At 40.0% G+C, this 13,883-nt stretch overlaps 1 pseudogene; it reads left to right on the top strand.

Moving 5' to 3' along the window:
- The first annotated feature begins 788 nt into the window (after nucleotides 1–788).
- Nucleotides 789–3,033, top strand: LOC123829945 (annotated as a pseudogene).
- The last annotated feature ends 10,850 nt before the right edge of the window (nucleotides 3,034–13,883 follow it).

Below are 13,883 nucleotides of genomic sequence, written 5' to 3'. Positions count from 1 at the left end.
CCTGGGTAAAAGGTCCACAGGCAGACAAGCCTGATGCAGATGTGCTTCCCAATATCCTTGCTTTCCTTTCTGGCATCAAAGGGGGCTCTTCTTGGTGACAGTATCCCAATCTGCATTAGCCAGAACAGATGTTATCATGAATGGGAATTGTGGACACTGGACCCTGTCAGGTGGCTATCATAATTTGTGAGGGTTCATATTGAGTATTCAGGCTAACCCATTCAATATCAGAATTTAAAAAGAAAAAGGCTGTTAAAATGTGCAGAGATCATCCCCAGGTATGTATGAGGGCAAAAGAAGCATTTTCTTCAATCTTCTGTCTCCCCAAGGAAGTAAAAGAACACTAATCTGAAAGTTAAATGTTCTGAAGAAAGATTTAACCAACTTCCACGGTGTGGGTCATAATCACTGAAGCTCTGGCTTTATCACCTTCCTCCTGTGGGTACTCCTGTTGGGTTGTCGTGTAAAACACGAACAAAAAGCTGTTCTCTCCCCATGAGACCCATTATGGTACAACCAGATTGAAAGTACCTCTTGGGAAGTGAGAGCTCCCCCGGACCGTTTTTGAGGAAGGGCTGGAACCTCTACCATGCATATGCCTATGGCCTGAGCACACTCTGTCCCAAGCGACAGTCCTTGAGAATCCTTGTTTGCCAGGCTCACCTCTCTACCCAGGGCAGATGGCTTAGCTCAGAGAGTAGGTACATATGTACCTTTCAAGGGCTCAGTAGACATGTTCGACTTTGGATCAGAGGAGTTCAGCTTGCTAGATCAAAGTCAAGCCCACTATGTTAAGAGCTGCATCTTCAATGAGCACTAAGCTACAGCAACAGACTAAACTAGATCCAAAAGCTGTGCTGCTTTATTATGGAGCCTATCCTCTGGAGTGTACCCTTCAGTTATTAGATGCGACTCCCAGAATTCAGCTGGTTGGGGTCTCAAAGTAAGGACCCCATAGTCACAGAGAAAACTAAAATTTGGCTCAAACAAAGGTGAGCTGGTGACCTCATGGAAAGTGTCACTAAGTTCCCTGGCTCACATGGCTAAACTGTCTGTCTGATTCTACTCCCTAGCTAGGTATCTTATTCATATTCTCCCTATCAAGATATCATCTCCATCTTAGACCTTTGAACTCTCTCTCTCTCTGTCTTTCAATTTTTGTTTTACATAGTCCACAGGCACCTTCCCTGTCAATGGAAACTGAGCACCGGGATTGGCAGTTGTCCTTGTCTGGCAATAAAAGTGCACCGCCCAGAATTCTGGTCCAGAACTCCAGGACCTCTTTCTCATTGTGTCCCAGTAAAACGGCTTTAAAGACAAAATCTTCAGGCTATTTAAGCTACCCTCAAGGATGTTTAATAATGATGGGTCTCAAAACCCTGAAAACTGGCTTTGTTTTTCAACTTTATGGAGAATCCAGTATCTAGTCGCTCCCATTTTTAAGAAGGGTGACACTTTATTCTCCCACAATTATGGATCTATTGCCTCATTAAGACCTTCCATTTAAAATATATACCAGCTTTCCCTTGGCTGGTGTGGCTCAGTGGATTGAGCATCAGCCTGTGAACCAAAAGGTCGCCAGTCCAATTCCCAATCAGGGCACATGCCTGGGTTATAGGCCAGGTTCCCAGTTGAGAGTGTGCAAGAGGCAACCAGTCGATGTATCTCTCACACATCAATGTTTCTCTCCCACTCTTTCTCCCCTCCTTCCCATCTCTCTAAAAATAAATAAATAAAATACTTAAGAAAATATATATACCAGTTTCCTTTTTGATAAAATGTAAGCTTTACAGGCCTGTGTACACAAGGTTTCAAAATCACTTGGGAGTTTTTTAGAAGCAAAGATTCCCAGGGTATCTCATTTAGTACAACTAAAAGGGGTCCAAGAATCTATTCCCACAATCAGCCAGGTTTAGAACCACTAATGCACAAACAGATGCTTGGAGAACAGTTACTCAATTTAATTTGCATAAATACTCAAACATACTTACTTTTAAAACCATCTGAAAGAATGAAATGAAGATTGTCCTAAACTTAAAAAGAAATAGTAACTGGCCACCTGCTAGAGAAGTTAGGGGATTTATTTAACATTCAAGAAAATCTTACCCATCTTAAACAAAACATAACTAATATCCTCCACACCTAATTTCTAACTACCACCCGATCCTTCCATCTCCCTCCACTGACAAATATATTTTAAAAATAGACTATAGTTGGACTTCCAGTCAAGATGGAGGCGTAGACTCACTTTCACGCCTCACTTTCTCGTTCAACTATAGCTAAAATTATAACTAGACTACAAAAAATATCACCCAGAATTGTCAGAAAATCGAGCGGTATGGGAGCCCATCAACCAAAACTGAAGGAGTTGATCATCACCAAGCTGTTATTACATGAAATGTTAAAGGGATTTATCTAAGAAAAAGACGATAAAACTATGAACATTAAAATGGCAATAAATTCACAGCTATCGGTAATTGCATCTAAATTACAAACTAAGCAAACAAGCAGAACAGGAATAGAATCATAGCCATGAAGATCATTTGGAGGGTTATCAGCTGAGAGTGGGGAGGGGGAGAATGGAGGGAAAGGTGCAAGGATTCAGAAGCACAAATTGGTCCTTTCTGTCTCCACAGCAGCCACGGCTCCCATGAAAAAGCTTGTGGTGAAGGGGGACAAAAACAAAAGAAGCAGGTTCTGAAGTTCACCTTTAACTGCACCCACTCTGTAGAAGAGGGAATCACGGATCCTGCCAATTTTGAGCAGTTTCTTCAGGAGAGAATCAAAGTGAATGGAAAAGCTGGGAACCTTGGTGGAAGGGTTGTAACTATTAAAAGAAGCAAGAATAAGATCACTGTTACTTCTGAGGCACCTTTGTTCAAAAGGTATTTGAAATATCTCACCAAAAAATATTTGAAGAGGAATAATCTACGTGACTGGTTGTATGTATTTGCTAACAGCAGAGAAAGTTACAAATTGCATTACTTCCCGATAAACCGGGATGAAGAAGAGGAGGAAGATGAGGAGGATTAAAACTCATTTATCTGTCCTGGCTGGCGTAGCTCAGTGGATTGAGCACGGGCTGCGAACCAGAGCATCGCAGGTTCAATTCCCAGTCAGGATACATACCTGAGTTGCAGCCCAGGTCCTCAGTGGGGGCCATGTGAAAGGCAACCACACATTGATTCTCTCTCTCGCTTTCTCCCGACCTTTCCCTCTCTAAAAATAAATAAAATCTTTTAAAAAACTCATTTATCTGACACATTTTTTACATGTTCTTTTAAGATTTTATTTATTTATTTTTAGAGAGGGAAGGGAGGGGGGAGGGAGGGAGAGAGAGGGAGGGAGAGACAGACAGACAGACAGACAGACAGACATCAATGTGCGGTTGCTGGGGGTCATGGCCTGCAACCCAGGCATGTACCCTGGCTGGGAATCAAACCTGCAACACTTTGGTTCGCAGCCCCTGCTCAATCCACTGAGCTATGCCAGCCAGGGTACATGTTCTTAAATAAAACCTAGGAACAAAAAGAAAAATATAAATTGGTAGGTACAAAATAGGGATGTTAAGAACAGTATAGGAAATGGAGAAGGCAAAGAACTTATATGCATGACCCATGGACATGAACTAAGAAGGGGACTGCTGGAGGGAACGGGGGTACTGAATGGAGGGGGAAAAGGAGAAAAATTGGAACTGTAATAACATAATCAATAAAATATATTTTAAAATAAAATAAAATTTTAAAAAATAGACTATGATTTTATGATTAGGCCATGGCCGGGTATCCAGTTGGTTAGAGCATCATCCAGATACACCAAGGTTGTGGGTTGGATCCCTGGTCAGGGCACGTACAAGAAGCAACCAATGAATGCATAAATAAGTGAAGCAACAAATCGATGTTTCTCTCTCTTTCTCTCTGCGCCTCTCCCTCCCTCTTTCTCTTTCTCTCTCAAATCAATTTTAAAAAATAGACTATGACTATGTTTAGAAGGCAGAATAGTGGATACCCTTAGAAAGCTAGAGAGTGGGCCATGAGGGTGTAGGAGAAAAAGAGGCCACACACTAACCCTGACAAACTCAGGGGTGACCCGCATGGTGGCCTTACAAACTAAGAGACCAAAGTAAGCACATGGGGTAGTTTGAAATTAAACCTTAACTAAAAGCAGTTTGTGGTGGGCAGTCACATCCTAGGCCTGTATTGTCCTTTAACGAAGGTCGACCTTTATAGTAACTAAGCCTGTCTGTTGTGTTTTTACATCTACCATAACCTATCTTTGGAATCTCAGGGTAATTTCCATTTTTCCAGACCCCTCAGGGCACAATCCCTCCCCACAGCACAGACCACGGCACCCCACCTTGTTATCTTGTCTCCCCCACACCATCTGCATGTGGTGCACAAGTTCCTTGTTCACCATCCTGTACCCACCAATGCAACAGGAGTATGTGTCTATCCCTTCTACTCTGCATCCAACCTCAGAGATTTCCTCGCTTTGCTTTCTCCTGCCTCCCTAATCTACCACCAATGGATTTCAAATAACCCCCTTTACATCTTCTCCTTCAATTCTGATGTATAAGGTGGTAAAACTGCCAATCTCTGAGGCATTTTCTCAGTCCATTGACATTTTGCTACCTGGCAACTGTAGTCAGTTTGGTTCAAATGAACTCATAAAAATTCTCTACAGGTTTGGACGTTTCTGACATTGACAAGGGCTTCCAGAGTGCCAGATAGACTAGTGTGGCCAGTTTGTAAAAACTCACTTGTGATCTGTGCACTCTACTGTATGCATGTTATATTTCAACACCAAGTTAAAAAGCCTCTATTTGCTTTCTTTCCTTTTCCCCTCCTCCCTTCACTACTCAAGGTACCTAAAACTGTTCTTCCCAAGGCCTCCCAGTTACTAAACTTCAATGGACCTCTGGAATCTTGGTTGCACCCTGAATGCGTAACACTCCACTGTCTTCGAACTCTCTTCCTTTGTTTCAAGATTCTCCTCTAGCTCTGTTCTGGAAGCTTTGTAGGGCACTCCTTCACTCTCATTATGGGTCTTCTCTTCCTCTGTCCATCTCTTCAAAGTTGATGAGTCCTCAACACAGTCCTTAACCCAGTCCTTAAGCCCTCTCCTCTTCTCCACACCAGAGCAATTTCATTTAAATCTAAGGCTTTAAATCCAACCCTACACTTTTGATGCCCAAATCAGCATTCCCAGCCGGGGCCTCTCCCTAAGCCTTCGGCTTGTGTGTCTAACTCCCCAGGGACACCTTCACCAAGTTTTTCAATTACTACCTCATAATGGATTTTCTTTCTCCAAAACCTGGTTTTCTCTGAGTTTCTCTACCTCATTTAATAGCCCTACAAGCCACAAAGTCAAAGAGCAACATCAAAGCAACTCTTTAATGCAACAATGAAAACAGACTTCAAAAGCAATAACATGTGGTCTCTGCCTTCACAATCTAGTAAAGAGGATAAACAAATAACTACACCACCTGTGATAAGTGCACTAACAGACAAGGGACAGAAGTAATACAGAAAAAGGAATAATGTACCACAACTAGAAATTGTGGGAAACAACTGCAGAGAGAACAGTGGAATCAATAATCAAAACGTTTATGCCTGCTTGCTTGCCACCCTCCCTCCCACCCTTCTTCTTTTTTAGTCAGGTCGCCCATCAGACTGATGTTGAGACTCAGCATCACTAAGAACAGGCACCATAAAGAGAACAAAGGTTTGGAATATGAGCACTTCTGACATACCACAATCTTTTCAGCTACACCCATGAGTAGATTCAACTGCTAGACAAAGCAAATATAGGCAACCATAAACCACGGCTGTTACTTTAATATCAAAAATTCTTTTTTAAAATCCTCATCTGAGGACATTTTCTTTTCATTGCTTTCAGAGAGAGAAGACGGGAGGGAGGGAGGGAGAGAGAAACATGGATCAATTCCATTGCCTCCCATACAAACCCCCACCAGGGAACAACCCACAACCCAGGCATGTGCCCTGACCAGGGAATTGAACCTGTGACCTTTCTGTTTATAGGACAATGCTCCAATCAACTGAGCCACATGGGCCATGGCTCAAAAATATTCTTAATCAAAATTTTCCCTTTTAATACGAAGGGCAGATAGGGTTTCAATGGTAAATCCACTCAAAATAATTTGGTATCAAGAGAAAGAACTTACGGACATGGACAACAGTGTGGTGGTGATTGCAGTGGGGAGGGAGGTGGGTGGAGGTGGCAGAGGGTATAGGGGAGATAAATGGTAATGGAAAAAACACAAATCTAAAAATGAAAAAAAGTTCTGCCAATTCAAAAAGTTGCATAAATAAATCTAATGCTTCAATTATAGCATTTTAGCAGTTACATCACGTGTACATCAAGCCTTGACCAGTGTGGCTAAGGTGGCTGGGCAGCATCCCACCAAGCAGGGTCACTGATTTGATTCCCACCCAGGGCACAGGCCTGTGTTGTGGGTTCAGTCCCTGATCAGGCATGTACAAGACGCAACAGAGCAATGTTTCTCTCCCTCTCTCCCTCCCTTCCCCTCTCTCTAAAAATAATAAATAAAATCTAAAAAAATGAAACAAATCAACAATTTTGCCCAAATCAGGCCACACTACTGTCCTGAATTAAAAATAAAGACAAACTAAGTGAGTCCATGCTCGTGGTACACCAAAAGAATTTGCCCTTACCCCCAAAAGGAGCATTCACTACAGTACCTACATTTTATACAACAATTCTTTCTAATCTGGAGGGCCACACACCAAACTGGTAATACAGGCTTTCTCTGAGAAGGGGGTTAGAGAGAAGCAGACAATGGAAACCTGACAATTACCTTAACTGTACTGTCTTGACTTTTTTCAAGGAAAAGTTATTTCAGTGTTACTTACACCATTTTAAATAGATATTTTCTCACCTTGCGCCCCTTAGGATGGTCACTATCAAAAAATCAGAAAGTCCTGGCTGGTGTGGCTCAGTGGATTGAGTGCCAGCCTGTGAACCAAAAGCTCACCAGTTCGATTCCCAGTCAGGGCACATGCCTGGGTTGCAGGCCAGGTCCCCATTTGGGGTTGTGTGAGAGGCAACTGATCAATGTCTCTCTCACACATTGATGTTTCTCTCCCTCTCTTTCTCCCTCCCCTCTTCTCTCAGAAAATAACAATTGTTGGCAAGGATATAGAGAAACTGAAATCCTTGTGCACTGTTGGTGGGATTGTAAAATGGTGCAGCTATTAAAGAAAACAGTATGGAGGTTCCTCAAAAAATTAAAAATAGAACTACCATATGATCCAGCAAATCCACTTCTGGGTATTTATCCAAAAGAATTGAAAGCGGGGTCTTAAGATTATATTTGCACATCCATGTTCATAACAACATTATTCACAATAGCCAAAAAGTGGAAGCAACCCAAGTGCCCATGGAAAGATGAATGGGTAAAGAAAATGCGGCATATACATACAATGGAGTACTAGAGCCTTGGAATGCTGTATAATTTAACTTATATGAGATATTTAAAGTAGTCAAATTCACGGAAACAGGAAGTAAATGGTGGTTACCAGGAGCTGGAGGAAGGAGGAAATAGTTGTTTAATGGGTATAGAATTTCTGTTTGGCAAGATGAAAAAGTTCAGGAGCTCTTTTCCACATTAGTGTAAATACAGTTAACATTACTGAACTGTACACTTAAAAATGATTAAGCTGATAAATTTTACATAACTTTTTAGCACAATAAAAGATATTTGGAACTAGAAAAATGGTTAAGATGGTAAAAAAAAAAATCAATGCAGCCAGAAAGAAAAATAAACAGTATGCCTCCTGAAAAAAAAAAAAGTGATTTTCTTCAAAGTGGTAATTTTGGTAAATCATATACTGAGTCTGAATTTATTGCAACTAGCTATATAAAAAGTTAGTAAAAGAAAGCTACTTTTAATATGTGATTATATGGCTTCTATTTCTAAACGTCCTCAGATCAAATTTTCACCTTCTAAGAAAATCAGTCTCAATATATACGAAATAAAAATGAGAAAGCAGATTAGAAAATGGTGTTTGTTTAAAAGGTGGGGGATTTGTGAGTTTTTTTAAAACATCAAGCTGAGGGTATATAAAAGTATGCCCAGAAATGAGTCTGAAAAGATGTTAACAGTGGTTACCTACAGATAAGTAGAATTCTCTAGTATTATCTGTATTTCCTGAAGTTTTTACAATGAATACTGATTTGTGCTGTAATATGCAAAAAGCAAAAATGGCTGGCTCCTGAGTATATTCTAAAGGATTTACCACAAAGTATGAAGATAACCCCAAACGAAGGTATTTTTGGCTATCTTTGATGATATTTTTGGAATAAATATATTGACGAGTGACAGTATGTTTGGAAAAAATATACTGACAGAAAAATTAAACCTGTCCCTGTCAAAATGACTTCTGACAGGCACTCATTTGAATGTATACATTTGGGAGCACTTATACTTCAACAATGCAAACCACAATGACTCCAATCTGTTTCATAGTGAAGGGATTATGAAGCCAAGTATTTTGAGAGTTCAGATGTTAACCAACAAAAAGAAAAACTGTCTTCCAACTATGACAAACACAGAACTATTTTATGACAAACTTTCAATTCTGTACTGGAGTAATTGATATTTCCTAGTTCTTCCTCATCCACTGTAAACACACTGTGATCTAAAGGATGACTAAAGGAAAAAAGATGAGGCTGTTTTCAAGATCAACGTTTATCTTTTTCTTACAGAAAACCAACTACTATTTTATCTTTGGAAAGCAGAATTCACCACAAAATTAGGTCAGCAAAGCAAAAAAAAAAAACAAAAACAAAAACAAAACTATCTTAGCTGTAATTGTTCCATTTCCTATTCATTAAAAATAGTTATCAGATTCTGTTAAATTCACTCAAAAAAATAATAAATTTGTCTGATAAACAGGAAGGAAACCTCAGGGCCAAAGAATGAGATAATTGTTTCTTCAGGCAGGTTTTGAGTCATCTGGTTGGGCTGTACTGGTTTCACAGGCATGGAACAGAAATGACATGTAATTTACCACATTTCAAATATTTTGTACTTCCTCATTCAGACAGAAATTTACCACTGCTTACGTGCATCTCCAAAACGTATGTATGTATGTGTACATATATGTCTATGTATGTATATGAATACACACACACACACACACACACACACACACACACACACACAATTTTCTCTTTGGGAATGGCATCCCAAAATCCATTCATTCTTTTCTGAGTTAAGGGAATATAGGTAGGAAAAAAATCACAAAGGAACATTTACTTTAAGACTTGCCCTTCAAATGCTTCTATATTTTCAAAAAACTTTAAAAAATCTACATTTTCTAAGAGGAAGAGCTATTCTAAGTCAAGTCTATCTAGTCTTCATTTCCTAACATACCACCGTGTGCACAGAGAACATTTCCTAATAGGTTTCATTTCCTAATAGACCAACAACTCTGTGCACAGAGAATGCCAGGTTCACTGACGACAACTACCTTCCACCTCATCTCACTTAGTCACAGGCTGTATCATCTTTAAGGAAAAGAAAACTGCAAAATTCTTTTGAAAAGAAATCATGTGCAAGGCTCAATTCAGCTACAATAATCTGGATTCATAATGAAACATTCTGTGAAAATAAGGAACAAAAGTAAGAAAAGTCAGTTTTGGGACTATGCACAACAGTGCCCCCAGATGATGCGACCTCACAAACAGGCTCAGAGTCAATATTAGTCAAGTGAGGCAAGCCATCATCAGAGGATTTGGTAAATTTGTTGAAGTCCTCCTATCACTTGGGGCTTGCTTACTCAGTCACCAGTTTAACTCGTGTCATAATGCAACACATAAATCAGCCCCTCTAACGAAGAGGAGATTCATTTCAATAGGCATGAAGTAAAATAGTCTGTTATTTCAGAAGGACTGACATTTGTGGGATGGGAGGGAATGTACCATTATTATTTTTATATCTCCTATTTAAAAGACCATTCAAAGGATTAAACATGTATGAAAAAGAGACCACTGGGTATCCCCATCCCCAACTAAAGCAATGAACATGCACTTGAGAATCTATCTCTAGCTCCCACAGAAAGTTATTCATCCTCTCCCAACTAAAGACATCCTTCAATTAGAGCCAGTGTGGGCTCTGAATAAAACACAACATTGCTTCAAGGAGTCAGAAAGAAGTAGGAAAACAAAGAGTGACAGTATTTAAAGTGCCTTTAAGACAATATTCATTCAAAACACAACTGTACTATTTGTAATGTTATTACCATGAAGATGCAGCTTACCAGTCAAAATTACAGGCTCTCACCATATTGAAAACTACAACTTTGCTCTAAATTCTTGCCTCTACAAGTTTTTGTGTATGATGAACACAAGTTTTAAAACCCACTACATTAATTGGTATTGATGAAACTTTCCAATAAAACTAGCATGAGGCCATGCAAAAATTAAGAAAAACTCAGCACCATGGTGTAGTGGCTCAGTTGGTTGGAGTGCTGTCTATACAAGAAGACTGTGGATTTGGTCTGTGGTCAAGGCACACACCTAGGTTGCAGGTTTGATCCCCAGTCGGGGAGCATGCAGGAGGCAACCAATTGATGTTTGTTTCTCTCTCACATCGATGTCTGTCTATCTGTCTGTCTCTCTCCCACTTCCTCTCTCTCTCTAAAATCAATAAATATATCCTCGGGTGAAGATTAAATGAAAAAAGAAAAAAAAAGAAAAACTCAGCAAAAGTAAAAAACACATAACTTCTAAGTTCAAAAATATATCTTTAGACTGAGATTTTTTCACTGAAAATATCTACGTAGTTTCATGTTGTATGCACTTCTAAAATTCCACTTAAGTATTACTGCAGAAAAATCAACTAATACAAGCTCTTTTAATCCCTTCATTTAAAAAATCTTTTGATACCTTCCTATCATAATATAAATAACTCAAATCTCAATTTTTTGAAATAGATACATATGTTTGCTATAGAGATTTCTCTTTTTTAGAGCTTTCCCATGTATTTAACTACTTGCAGTAATTGTAAATGTACCACACAAATACCAAAATTCATTTCCTAGCCTCTAAGAAGTTCCAGTTTAGTCTAGAAAGGATATGGGCATAGAATACATAAACATACAGACTATAAATTAAACCTTTATATCATAAAAGTCTACAAATATGCATAAGCCTCATTGAGTAATATATTCATTCATCAAAAATGTTTAGTACATTATCTGCTGTTCTGCATTTTGTCTCTGCCCCCCACCCCATTCTTTTAAGGTCTAATTCATCTACTTCTTTCTCCTCTTCCAGCGTTAGCTGCAAATGAGAGGCTATTCGCATTTTGGAAGCGGATGGAAGAGTGTTACAGTGGCCTAAGCAGAATTCAGTTCCAAATGAGAAGTGAATTTATTTAAGTCACATCTACTTTTTAGAGTCTCAAGTCCACAGCACTAACCTGAAGTTCTAGATCACTGGGCAGATGTGATGCAGAAGGAATTGAAAATACTTTACATTCATATCATGCTTTGTAGTGTACTGTTCACATACGTCATCTCATTTGTACCTCCCAAATATCCTGTGTGATATGGAGGAGCATATTACTGTCACCACAGTACCTTAATAAGGGGACTCCAAGAGAGAAAGAAATCTCATTAAGGTTGCTTAGCCAGACACCCGAAACACTACAACTAGAAGCCAAGCCTGTGCTTTCTGACTATGTCCAGCAGTGCAGAGCAGTTTTTTTCTTCTTCTTTGTGATCCACCACCCAGCAGGAAAAAAATCAAATTAATTCTGCACAGAAATATGTATTTATGTGAGTAAAAACGTATTCACTATTCTGCACAGAAGTATGCATTTATGCGAGTAAAAATGTATTCACTATTCATGAGAAATTCCCTCAGAGATGCTTAAATTGTGAGAGGAAAAAAATCTTTATTATCTTTAAAAATATGTGGCATTTAAAATAATGGCAAGGAAAATACAGTTACAGTATTTCTTTTCCAATTTACAGATGATTTCACTTTTCCATTGAACAGTGCATTCTCCTCTCAGATTGTACTAGTAACATATTATTCACGGTAAGAAGATTAATTTCAGAAAGATAGGCAGTAAAGGCATTACATCAAGACCAAACAGCCCTGGCAGCTCAGTTGGTTAAAGCATCATCCTAATACACCAAGGATGTGGGTTTGATCCCCGGTCAGGGCACATACAAGAAGCAACCAATGAATGTACAAATAAGTGGAATGACAAATCAATGTTTCTCTCTCCCTTTCTTCCTCCCTGCTCCTCAACTCCTTCTCTCCCTTCCTCTCAAATCAATACATAAGAAAGACCAAACAGCCACCGAGAATATGTGAGGTAATAATGCCCTACAGACAAACAGATCCAGTCATCTCAGGCTCTGAATACAGGTCACATCTGTCCTTAGGGAACGAACTGATGCAGACCAGGTTTTACTGTCTATCTTCTGGCCCTTGAGGCATCTGAGGATTCTCCCATCTCCAGCCCACATCTCTCTCATGAAAACTCCATACCCTTGGGTTCCATGTCAGCTGAATATCACCTCTTCATGTCCACAGATATTTCAACAAGCCCAACCTCTTCAAAGTCAAATTATCATCTCCTCCCAAAACAAACTTGGCCTTCTTCCACTTTCCCATCTCAACGAATGGTTCAAACAGCCACTGAATTTTCCAATCCAAAAGTCTGAACAGCATCCTTGTATTCTTCTCCCTCCTCTGCCACATTCAGTTAACTACAAAGTTGTTGTTTTTTAAAATAATTTTTAAAAGATTTTATTTCTTTTTAGAGAGGGAAGGAAGGGAGATAGAGAGAGAGAGAAACATCAATGTGGGGTTGCTGGGGGTTATGGCCTGCAACCCAGGAATACACCCTGGCTGGGAATCGAACCTGCGACACTTTGGTTCGCAGCCTGCGCTCAGTCCACTGAGCTACGCCAGCCAGGGCAACTACGAAGTTTTGAATGAATACTTTCAGAAAGCCCCAAAAATGTACACCACCACAACACTTCTGTAGCAGCTTCCTACAAGAGGCCAACCAAAAGTTACTAACAGCTCACATTTATTGAGACTTACTTTATACCAAGCACCATCCTAAGCTTTAGGTCTGAGTTAATGTAATCCACACTACAATCTGAGGTTGGTGCTAGCCTCATGCTTGTTTTACAGATGAGGACACAGCTACAGAGAACTCTGGTATCTCGCCCACAGTAACAGGTGAGGCCCAAGGTCTTAACATTGTGCTGAATTTTCACTTCTCTGTCCTTGTGTGCACTTTTCTGCTCTACTTGGAAGGCCCTTTCACAACCTGTCCATCCAGCTTCAAAGGTCAGCACAAGCTCAGTCTCCTCTACAAAGTCTCCTGATGCCCCCTGCTGGTGCTCGTTCCTCTAAATCAGTGGTTCTCAAAGTTGGCAGCAAGCTCTAAAAACTAAATGCCTAGATCTCAACCCTACAGATTCTGATGGCATTGGTCTGGGTGCAGCCTGGGCATTGGGGCTTATAGAAGCCCCACAGCTGGTTTTGATATGCAGCCAAGGTTGAGACCCATTGCTCTATGTTTCCTCAACACATACACATCAGAGCACCTACCCCATTGCATTGGAATGGTCTGCTTGTTTGTGCGAACTACTGTGAGCTCCTAAAATGGAAGTTTCACAGTCACCTGAGGTGTTTTTTTTTCTTCAAAACTTGAGATTGCTACCTAGTGCACTGTTGATGGGAATGCAGACTGGTGCAGCCACTGTGGAAAACAGTATGGAATTTCCTCAGAAAACTAAAAATGGAACTGCCTTTTGACCCAGCAATTCCACCGCTGGGATTATACCCTAAGAACCCTGAACCAGGAA

Source organism: Phyllostomus hastatus, unplaced genomic scaffold (genome assembly GCF_019186645.2).
Source record: "Phyllostomus hastatus isolate PE091 unplaced genomic scaffold, TTU_PhHast_1.1 phas_scaffold_12, whole genome shotgun sequence".
Classification (NCBI taxonomy): domain Eukaryota; kingdom Metazoa; phylum Chordata; class Mammalia; order Chiroptera; family Phyllostomidae; genus Phyllostomus; species Phyllostomus hastatus.
The sequence above is the reverse complement of the archived record's forward strand: the minus strand, read 5'-3'. Positions and strand labels throughout refer to the sequence as shown.